The sequence below is a fragment of the Ostrea edulis genome, chromosome 2 (assembly GCF_947568905.1).
Source record: "Ostrea edulis chromosome 2, xbOstEdul1.1, whole genome shotgun sequence".
NCBI lineage: Eukaryota > Metazoa > Mollusca > Bivalvia > Ostreida > Ostreidae > Ostrea > Ostrea edulis.
In genome coordinates this window covers 47,340,826-47,352,097 of record NC_079165.1, presented here as the reverse complement: position 1 = coordinate 47,352,097, position 11,272 = coordinate 47,340,826, and positions in this window count along the sequence as shown.

Sequence of the window (11,272 nt, the reverse complement as noted above, 5' to 3'; positions counted from 1 at the left end):
TACACGAATTCTGGCTCTAACAGTTGTTCCTGTCTCTCCGATATAGATTTGTCTACATCCGCTACATGTAATATCATACATTAAATTCTTAGAGCCACAAGACATATCCGCATTTACGATGAATTCCTTTCCGTTGAAATTGAAAGTTTGTCCCTCCTTTATATATTGACAAGTTCCACACCGGGGATCTTTGCATCTGTTGACTCGGAAATCGGATTTTCTATGAAATTTGGATGGACATAGTATTCTACGGATATTTTTTGGTTGTTTTTTTTTTTTTTTTTTTTTTTTTTTTTTTACTGTTGATGAATTTGTAATTTCAGAGGACATTTGTCATATCTTCATCTGATTTCAGAATATTATCAAGTTGATGAACCACAGGAGTCATACTCAGGGTTTTTTTGGTTATGGGTGGTTACAAAAGGTAATATTTTAATATCTACGTGGTTTCGTGGAGGCAGGTTGATAAGTTCTTCTCTGTTAAGCGCCTTCGCTTTCTTTATTCCATCTTTAATGGTGTTTTAGGGTAATGTTGTTCTGTCGAGTAAATTTCAAGTTGATGTAACGCTCTTCTGTTGGTTTTTCATCACTGACTATGGCGTATATCCTCCTAGCTAGGTTGTACGGAATAGAACGTTTTGTGTCTGGGATGAGATGATCCAAAGTGAAGATAATGATGCGTATCCGTACTCTTGTAGTATATGGCTGTTGTTAATATATCATGCTGTTTAGTAACCAGTACACCAAGGAATGGAATACTGGTAGAATTCTGGTCGACCGTGAATTTCATATTTGGATCTAGGTTGTCACGAAAAGTTGTCAGATCACTCTTGCTCCAAATAATGAAACATCATCTAAATATCTTTTCCAGTGCATGACGTTTGATATTTTCACTAAGTTCTTCGCTGGATTTTTCATGAATTTGCTCATACAGAAGTTCCTCTAAAATCCGAGCGTTAAGGTAGCGTATGTAGGGACCATTTTTGTGCCCATAGCCGTACCTCTGACTTGTTAAAATGTTTGTCATCAAAATTGAAAGTGTTTTTTTTAAAATTAATTCTGTTGCCTCTAATAGAAATTCTTTAGTAAAACGGCTATCAATTTTTTCTCTGTGTTTGTCGATCCAAAAATTTAATGCCTGGAGTCCAAATGTGCCGGCTATGTTGAAATATAAATTTACGACATCCAGAGTAACTAATTTATCATTAATCCCTACATTGTTCGGTAGATGCTGTAAAAAGTCTAAATCATCACGAACATAGCTTTTGACTTCACAATACAAAGGTTTGATAACAATATCTAAAACGTTGCTAAGACGTTGAGTCGACGCTAAAGGTCCTCCTACAATTGAACAGAATGTGAGATCCTCTGGATTTTTACGGGTGATATACTCGGAAAATTGAGTTTTTATTGCCTCTTTTATCATTTTCAATTTATGGACTCTCGGTAACCCATAAAAACAACGCTCTCTAAAATCAAAGTTATATATATATATTCTTTAATCACTATAAATCTGTTAGGCGTATGAATGCGAGAATGGACTATGGAAATTTCATTTCTTTTTTCCGAAGATAATGATGATGAATTATTCCAAACCATTGAAGTAGGTGTTCAGAATTCCACTACAGCAGAGCTAGCTGAAAATGCAGGCAAAACAAATCCTACTGACAGGGCTAAAACTGAAGTGCCATCAGTATGAACTGACATATAGAAATAGGAAAATACACATCAAAAATCATAAAAAAATATGCTTTTTAAAATTCTAATAAGGAACCACCTAAGAAGAGGTTTAAAACCACTTCTACTGATGAAATGGAAAAATTGTTTGAAGCAAGACAAGCCCTAAACACCAAACGAAAGACTGTATGTGGACCTCAACATTTTTCAAGGTAATTACCTCTTTACAGATATTCCAGTTGCTGATAATGACATATATGCAAGTGAAACCAGTTTTGCTGTAATTACTTCATATAACAACAAGAATGAGGTCCATTTGTTACATTATATGTCTTCATTGTAGAATGGAACCTGGAAACTAGTGGGTCTGAAATGAATATGGAACTTGTTGAACCCCTGACCCTGGCAAAATGTTTAGGGTGCTTTTATTCCGAAGCCAGAATTTCGAAATTGAAAACTACAAAGTCTGAAAATGTAGGGCAAGAGCCACTGCTTTGTCATAAAAACATTCTTGTAAACATCAGAGCAGCCATCAATCGACATCTTGCTGATTTTTCAAAAAAGACATAGACATTGTCCACGACAAAGAATTTAAAACTACAAATGGCATTTTAGATGGACTATTCAAAGAGAGAACACGTCAAAGTTTATCTAAGCCGACGCAATACAAAGCTATCATTGATAAAGCCGAACTAGACAAAATCTACGCTTACCTGCAAGGGACAAAGGCTTCAACAGTTATTCTGCGGCAAGATGACATTGTATGGTATTTTGTTGCGTAGCACTTTGTCTCAAGGGGAATGGAATTCCATCACCAACTTCAGAAAAATAGTTTCAATTTTCATAAGGACGAATCTTATGTTACCTTAACACACGAGGCACTACAGAATAATCGCCAGGGAGGTCTTTCGTCCAGTGATGACCATAGTACGAAAAAACGGATGTATGCAACCGACAATCCGAATTGTTGTCCTGTGCAACTTTTGATCGAGAAAACTGATTAAAATGTCTTACTTATTTAATCAATATTACCGCGATTCTTTCTTGGATGGCGACAAATGGTTTATAGACAAACCTCTGTCAAAACGTACATTCGCAAATTTTCTCAGTGAAATTAGCACAGCTGCCGTGTCCAGAAGAAATACACCCCGCATTGTTTAAGAGCGATATTACCTAGTTACCAGTGGGTTTGAAGCAAGGCACATAATGTCCATGAGTAATCATAGAAATGACAGCTCTCTCCGTTCCTACAACAGATCCGTGTCGTCTACTCAGAAAAAGTTCTTGAGAACACTCTCGAGCATGGCGTCAGCATCACGGCCTCCCAAAAACCTACTTGTGCAGAATGAAAGCAACGCTTTAATGCATATTCCAGTCCCAGAAAACGTAAACGCACCTCATAGAGAAGTTGATGTTGCCTCTATTAAATGTGGTAAACATTACCAACCAAACACAAAAAAAATCATCCATATGCTTAATTTTACAGCAACGCGCGTTATTCAATTTGTATGCACACACTGTTGCAGTTATGAGACAACATGATCTTTCAAAAATGAATAATTCATTGCTATATATATAATATACCCCGGGCAGGGGCGGAAGTGGGGTATCCATATATATATATATAAAGCACAGAAAATTTCACTTTATTTGGATACCCACTTCCGCCCCTACCCGGGGTTGAACTCACGACCTGCGGAACCAAATCTCTTAGCAGCATGTACCCAGCTCGCTAGACCATCTAGGCAAGTCTCTAAAACTTGCTTTCAATGACGATGGAATTCTCGCCACGCTGTCGCACGCTGCACGGTCATTGAGAATGGAAATGGGATACAGTTATTTAACGTACATTTAAGAGGATCATACATGATACACATTACCCTAAGTGAAGGAATATTTAATATAAAGCACTTGTTCATTGTTAATTGCTATTTCTGTGCTTGATATAACGACATGCGGAACCAAATCTCCTAGCAGCATGTAACCAGCGGTCTAGCACGCTGGTTACATGCTGCTAGGAGATTTGGTTCCGCAGGTCGTGAGTTCAACCCCGGGTAGGGGCGGAAGAGGGTATCCAAATAAAGTGAAATTTGCTGTGCTCTATATTAAATATTTCTTCTCTTAGGGCAGTTATGTTTATTTAAGAGTTCATTGCTATTTCTGTGCTTTATATATATATATATATATATATATATATATATATATATATATAGTACAGGCCACGAGTATTCCCAATCGCACGGTAGAAACCACACGGTGTAAAATGGTCTGTGTTACACCGTAGCACGGTGTTCTGTTTTGATCTAACCTTCAAGTAGACATTTTGTCAACACCATTATACTCCAAATCATGATTAAGAGTCTACAAAGGTGAGATATTTGGATTTTTCCAGACATTGGAAATTTAAATTTTTCTTTTACATCCAAATCTAATTATATAAATTACCGTTTTCACTATCTGTGGTATTTTCTGACACTCAGGACACCAAAGAGAAATTCCCCCTATTTTCCATGCTATAAGCCTAAAATTATCCAGCCGTTTGTACACAATAAACAAGCGTCTTTTTACTATCATCGGTATTCTCTTACCTTTTCTTGCAGCTAATGGTATTCGTGAACCTCTTCATGTTTTTGTTTTGTTTTTAAAATAGTGGGCCACGACAGAAGGATATCAACATCACACCTTCCGTTCGGTGTAGGTGGTGAGGTTATAACATTGCAACTGAACAGCGTGAAGAAATTATTGAAGAATCATCAGTAAATTTAGAGCGACCGTACTTTTCAGTTGGTAATTGTTCTTTTGATAGGATTTCTCAGCAAAGTGCAGATTCTTTTCAAAATGTCACCGGCTGAATTGCACACTTTATTCATTTCTAATGACATTTAAAAAAACCAGATTTCTATGCGAGATTGGAGTATTCCATTAAAAAAAAAATACTGAACTGACTGAAGTTTTATATTTTATCAAAATTACACCCGAAATACCATTCAAAAATACAAGGAAGGGTGGGACATGGAGTCCTGTACACAATCACATGCGTTTAAGTGATCAAGACATAGGGCTTACGGCGGGTGTGACCGGTCGACTGGGGATGCTTACTCCTCCTAGGCGCCAGGTCCAACCTCTAATATGTACAGAACTCCGTGTTTGTCGAACTCTTAAAATTTTGTATTCGTTTTAGGATTTATAAAATTGATCACTGTCCGTTATCTTTACCTTTTCACATGTGCAAAATTAAGACCACATGGCTATTTTTGGAAATTGAAGAAATTGCAGCTATTTTACTATTATTTGTTGATGCTTACGAAGTTATGTACATGTACATCGAGATTTTCCTAGGCATTGAATTTAAATTTCTAAGTAAGATCATACACAATTTTAAAGATAAAGAATATGTAAATGTCTGATGTTTAAGTACAAGTTCTTGCGATGGGGCATTGTTTACTTATGTAAGTCATGTCAATCTTTAAGAGGAGTTGTAGAAAAAAATGAACAAGATGTGTTTGTGAAACACAAATGCCCCCGATAATGGCCTATTCCGAAAATGGCCAAGGTCACATGTATCTTGGTACCAGTAGAAAGATCTTGTCACAAGAAATGCTCATGTGCAATATGAAAATTCTAATATTTACCATTTAGAAGTTATGACCAATGTCATTTTTTTAAAAAGTAGATCAAATGTCAAGGTCAAAAGGTTTAGTACCTACGTAAAGGTCTTGTCACAAGGAATACTCATGAAATATCAAAGCTCTAGCACTTACTGTTCAAAAGTTATTAGCAAAGTTAAAGTTTCAGACAGAATTACAGAATGACAGACAGGACAAAAACAATATGCCCCCCGATTTTCGATCTCGGAGTATAAAAATTAGGTAAACTAAGAATTATTAAATTATGTGTGGAGTTATTCAATACATGCTCTTCTACTAGAATATTAGTGTAGTGACATACTTTGACAAAAATGAGCAATTTTAAGAGTATCACATGTACTATATAATATCTTGGAATAGTAAAATAGAATCCAGACAATGTGTTAACTTACCAGTGTCTATATATAAGTAAACATAAATAATTGTGTGTTGATTTTTATAGAGACACAACATAAGTTTATGACTTTTGATTGTACTTCTCTATCTTTTTATTATTATTTTTTTGGGAATAATTCTCAATCCCAGAAGCATCTGGTGCAAATCTACATAAAATCAACTCCCATCAGTACTTTCAGTACTTTGATTTTTTAAGCGTCAGTAAACGATGCATTCAGCTACAAAGGTTTATCACATCTTTCACCTTGATGAACAGAATTATTTATTTTATTCATATTATTATGAATTATTTTTACTACATCTACAGTACACGACACGAGTTTTATGCGTGTTCCACGCAACGCGGTGGAACAAATTTGCCCCAAACACGGTGGACCTTTAAAATTGTCGGCACCTTTGAAGTCCTATTTTTCCGCGCGAGCTAGACATTGAAGTCCACGGAGGATCTCCGTGGATGCCACCGCGCATCTCCGTGGATGTCACCTGTACCTCCGTCGATGCCACCGTGTACCTCCGTGTGATAAAACAAAGAAATAATTTTCGAAATGATTCACCCCAAAAACCTTTTCGCTTGGCCAGCATACATGCCCTCACCCCATTACTTATTTAGAAATTAGCTAAAAATCATTCATTTCTTGTAATTGTTTTTTAATAATACGTTGGTGTTTTCGGTTCATATTCGTATGTAGACTTCCCTGCAGACGTTCACACCTTTTTATGAAACGCCCAAATTCTCGACATCCTGTATATGAACACCTGTGTTATTCCTACCACTCGTCGGTACATTGTTTCACGGCACGTGCAGCACAATTTCACCAAATAAAAGAGAAGGGTCATGAACAACGACAATCACATGCCAGTAATTTCAATTTGATAAACAGCAGTTCAAAGAAATGTGTACCATAAGCAATAATTTATTTTTACGTAAAGTTTTCATTGTAATTAGGAATATGTGATTAAGGTCAGCTATATACATGTACATGTTTACATTGGATATGATTTTCATTATATACTCAACTGTGAAGCAATGTGAGCAAAGAATCAATTTTTTATCACTTAAACAAATAAATATTAAAACTATCTTTACTTTTAAACAAACCTTTAGAAAATTCCGTACTTTCATTAAGAAAATTTCATTAGAATGCCCATACTTCACATTAATCATAACACGGTTTTTAAGGGTTTTTTTTTCTAACTTGATAAATACTTTATTACACGCATGTATTATTTACTGAATGTATATATAACAGCTTTTTGTCTTTATATTTTTGTATACCATTGCATAATGGTGATGAGATCCAATAAATTGAATTGAGTACATGTAGTCTTGAAATATCACAAAGTAAAGAGTTGACAACGATTGAAATAAAAATGCAGACGTTTTCTCGTTTATTCAGTAACTCAATAACTTGCGCGTCTTCTGAATGAAAGTTGTAAAACAAACGAACTAGGTTTTGGTCAGTTATAACATAATACGGGGGTAAAATTCATCTAATCTCCGCTAGCAATGGGTTTTGAGTCAACTGTGCCTTCGTGAACGAATAATCTCGGCTAACGAAGATGAAAAAAAAGAAGCCTAGATAGTCCGCTTGCATTAACATGTATTATGAAGGTGCAATCGAAGAATTATCCAGTAAATCCAATGATGTTGCAGTATATATAGCATGCATTTATTTTATTTTTGACTGAGAGGGAGATAGACAGCTAAGCACGTAACATCGTTTAAAAAAAAAAGGGGGGGGGGGGCTCATTCATTAGTCCTAACCCGGACCAGCCGAAAAATTTAACATGTAAAGAAAACAAAATGGGAAATAAAAAAAAAATATCAGAATGAAAGGGGATGTATAATTAATCAGAAAGAAATTGTACTTTCAAGATTTATACTGAACGTATTAAACTTCCCGTATCTGCATACATTCATGAATATTATAATCAATGATTACCAATGCTCGCTCTCTCTCTCTCTCTCTCTCTCTCTCTCTCTCTCTCTCTCTCTCTCTCTCTTGCTTTCATTATCTAATGCATCTAAAGATTAAATTAAAGATTATAATAATCGATAGCGTATATGAATAAAAGCAAATAATCGTTAAGTCATTTCTTTTTATATTTATATTAGTTTTTTTTTTTTTTCATGAACTAGTTGCATTTGACACCGAGGATTTACATCCTTAAATATTGATTACAAGCACGTAGAATCGGAGAGGGTGTACTTTGAAAACTTGAAAGGTTTTCGCAATCGGAAAATTTAAGCACCATTTTTGTTGTTATTTTATTGCTTGTCAAGAAATTTATACAACTTAACCGGCAACATACCCCTTCTGATACATTGAAAAATATAAGTAATGTTAGCACGGGGCTCTATAAAGTTCAATCTGCAGTTTGGTCATACTTTGTCATTCAACAACTTATTCAAAATATAAAAAAAAAATGTTTGTCGGATTATGTATGACTATAACAATGACCTGTGTATAACTTGTACATTCCATGCAAATTCGAAGGGGTTTTCGCCTCAGTAGAACAATGGGAGTCAGCTAATCCGTGTATTTGAAATCAACAGAAGTGCTTAGCTTCTTGTGGAAAGTGTGAAATATATTGGGTCGGCGCAAGATACCCGTGATCTTAGACTACCGACCCAATATATTTCACACTTTTCATGAGAAGTCAAAACCCAAACTAGCTAACCGTAATTTAGTTATACTGTGAGATAGACCCTAGGAATTTGCATGGTATATACTTATTATACAAAAATCATTGCATTATCCAGACACTCCCGATGAACATTTTTTTTTTATGAAAACCTCTATCAAAGTACATCGAACATAAGTCTCGGTCAAATGTAATTAACTCGGGATTTTAAAAATAAATCATTCGATGGTTTGTATTTTTGCTTCTATTAATTACGTAATAAATTAATTCCAATTTGTTAATCATCGACAATGCTCTAATTTCTATATTGGATCAAGTTATATTTGTCAAGATGCATATCAACACAATATGATGGAGATAATTATGTTAAACAGCGCATTTGTCAGAGAGAGAGAGAGAGAGAGAGAGAGAGAGAGAGAGAGAGCACATCGGTAATTATTAAATATCCCTATCACATGTTGTACATGTATGTTTTTCATTTACTGAATATACTAATTCGCATTCAAAACAGGAATTGCCTGCAAGTACGCGTTATTTAAACATAGAATTTAAGAATATTTTAATGAAGAAAGAAGACTAAAAGAAAAAAGTCAAAACCAGGTTTTCTTAAAAACATAATATATAGTGTTTGGTACCGTTGGAATCGGCTCAATATGCTGAAAAACAATATAAGTATCAGGGGGGAAAATATTGACATTTTTTCTTTTCTTAAAATTACACCCTTATCTTGATTATTTGGCCTGCGGCACATTTTCACATCTCCCGCAAGGCACCCGTGGCCAGAACAAAGCTCTTAGCAGCTGTGTGTATTCGCAAATAACACACACCGTGGAACACAGAGGACACGGTGTATCTCCGTTGATTTTCCACCGTGGTCTTTCCACGGTGGGGTGTATAAAACTCGTGTCGTGTACTGTATAAATGTAATGTGTTCAACTTTGTATACAAATAAAGTCGATCAACGGAAACGCGAGTGATTAATTCTACACTGAAGTGTTGTAAAATCTGATTTACAAGTTTAGATGAATATTACAGGTAATCAGTCAAGTCAATTCAATTCAATTCTTTATTGTCCTTGAGTTATACAACTCAGCGGAATACATCTAGTACATGTACATTTGTATACACAATATATCTAATTGTATAAGATAAACAACAGGTGAGTGGACAGGGGAAGATAGGAGAAGTTAGGAGAAGAAAATTAAAAATAATATATATGTAATCGCATTATGAGATGCACATGTTATTAGAAAAATACTATAATTACATTACTGATTTACAATGCTAAACTTCTTATTTTCACAGCTTGAACTAAGAATTTTCACAAGTTATTGAGTTCTTTAGTATTGTCTACACTAAGGAGCTTAATTAATTTAAAGACACTTGGTTTTGTGTAATAAAAACTCTTAATATATTTCTTTCTCAAATCTTTGTAAAATGGACATTTCAGGATAAAATGAAACTCATCTTCTATATCATTATAATCACATAATTTACAAAGCCTCGCAGTCCTTAAAACATTATTATGCCTGCCTTTTTCAATATTCAAAAAATGTGAAGACGTTCTGAATTTAATGATAATTTTTTCCCTTTTAAGTTGATTGTTCTTTTGAGATATGATTGTAAACAAAGGTTATCTATTAAATGTTGATTAAGAACACTTTTTGGTGAACTTGAAAGAGACGACATTAGGTTTTGTTTGTAAATATCCAATATTCTGAATTCTATTATTTTATAATCTTTAAGCTGATTCACACACAACTTTTCAAACAAATATTCTAAACCAATGCTTGACAGATCATGTTTCACATTAACAATCCAGCTGTCATTGTTTGCAATCATATTTTCATATCAATCTTTCAAAATTAAAACCACGAATAATTGTATTTTTAACCAGAATTTAAAAATTCTCAATTTTCTTCTAACGTAAAGTGGAAATCTGCCAAGTTCGCAATATACCATACTATTTGTTGGTTCTTTTGTTTACTCCTAACACTTTTTTACAAAAAGAAAGATGCACCTTTTCAATGTCCGGTGCTTTATGAAAACCCCAAATTTCACATGCATATGAAAGAATACTGTGTACATAAGTATCAAAAATTGAACATTGCGTATCAACATTAAAATAATGATTTCTCAAAGTACTAGATATTGCAAAAAGTGCTTTACGTCTTTGTTCGGCAACATGTTTTTGTGTTTGGAAAAATTTGCCATTGTAATTAAACAACATTCTTCAATACTTAAATGTATTTACAACTTCAAGACATTGATTATTATACATCCATTTCTCAGTTTCCATAATTTTCCCACTATTTCTAAAAATAACAACCTTGGTTTTTGACACATTCACAATCAAATCCCAATCATTGCAATAACCTAAGTGCACATTAATTGCTAGAACCGATCGAAGCTGAAAGTAAATTTCCAGACATGAATTATGAAGGACTATTCTGAGATTCGGTCTAAATATTCAGCCGAGCCGAATCTCAACCGAGATTAGCAGTGTTTGAGTGTGAGAACAACGTACAATATAATATTTAAGTTTGAAAGTGACGTATTCAATCCATGTAGTGACCCACCCACTTCACAAATCATCAGGTGGGGGTGGGATGGTGAGGTAGTTTGAGTTAACCCTCCACCACCCACCCCACACACATGTACACGATTTAGGGTTTTGAAGTTCGGACAAAAGCACAGTTTTTGGTTGTTATTGTTTTCGTTTTGAATTTTGGACAAGACAACATGAAACATGCCCTCTCATACTTTGAAAAAGATAAGTAATGTTAGCACGAGGCTCTGAAAAGTTCAATCTGCAGTTTGATTATGTTTCGTCATTCAATAAAAATTGTTTATCGGGAATGTTTAATTTATTTAAACAATATTTTATTCACAAATAAGTGAATGGG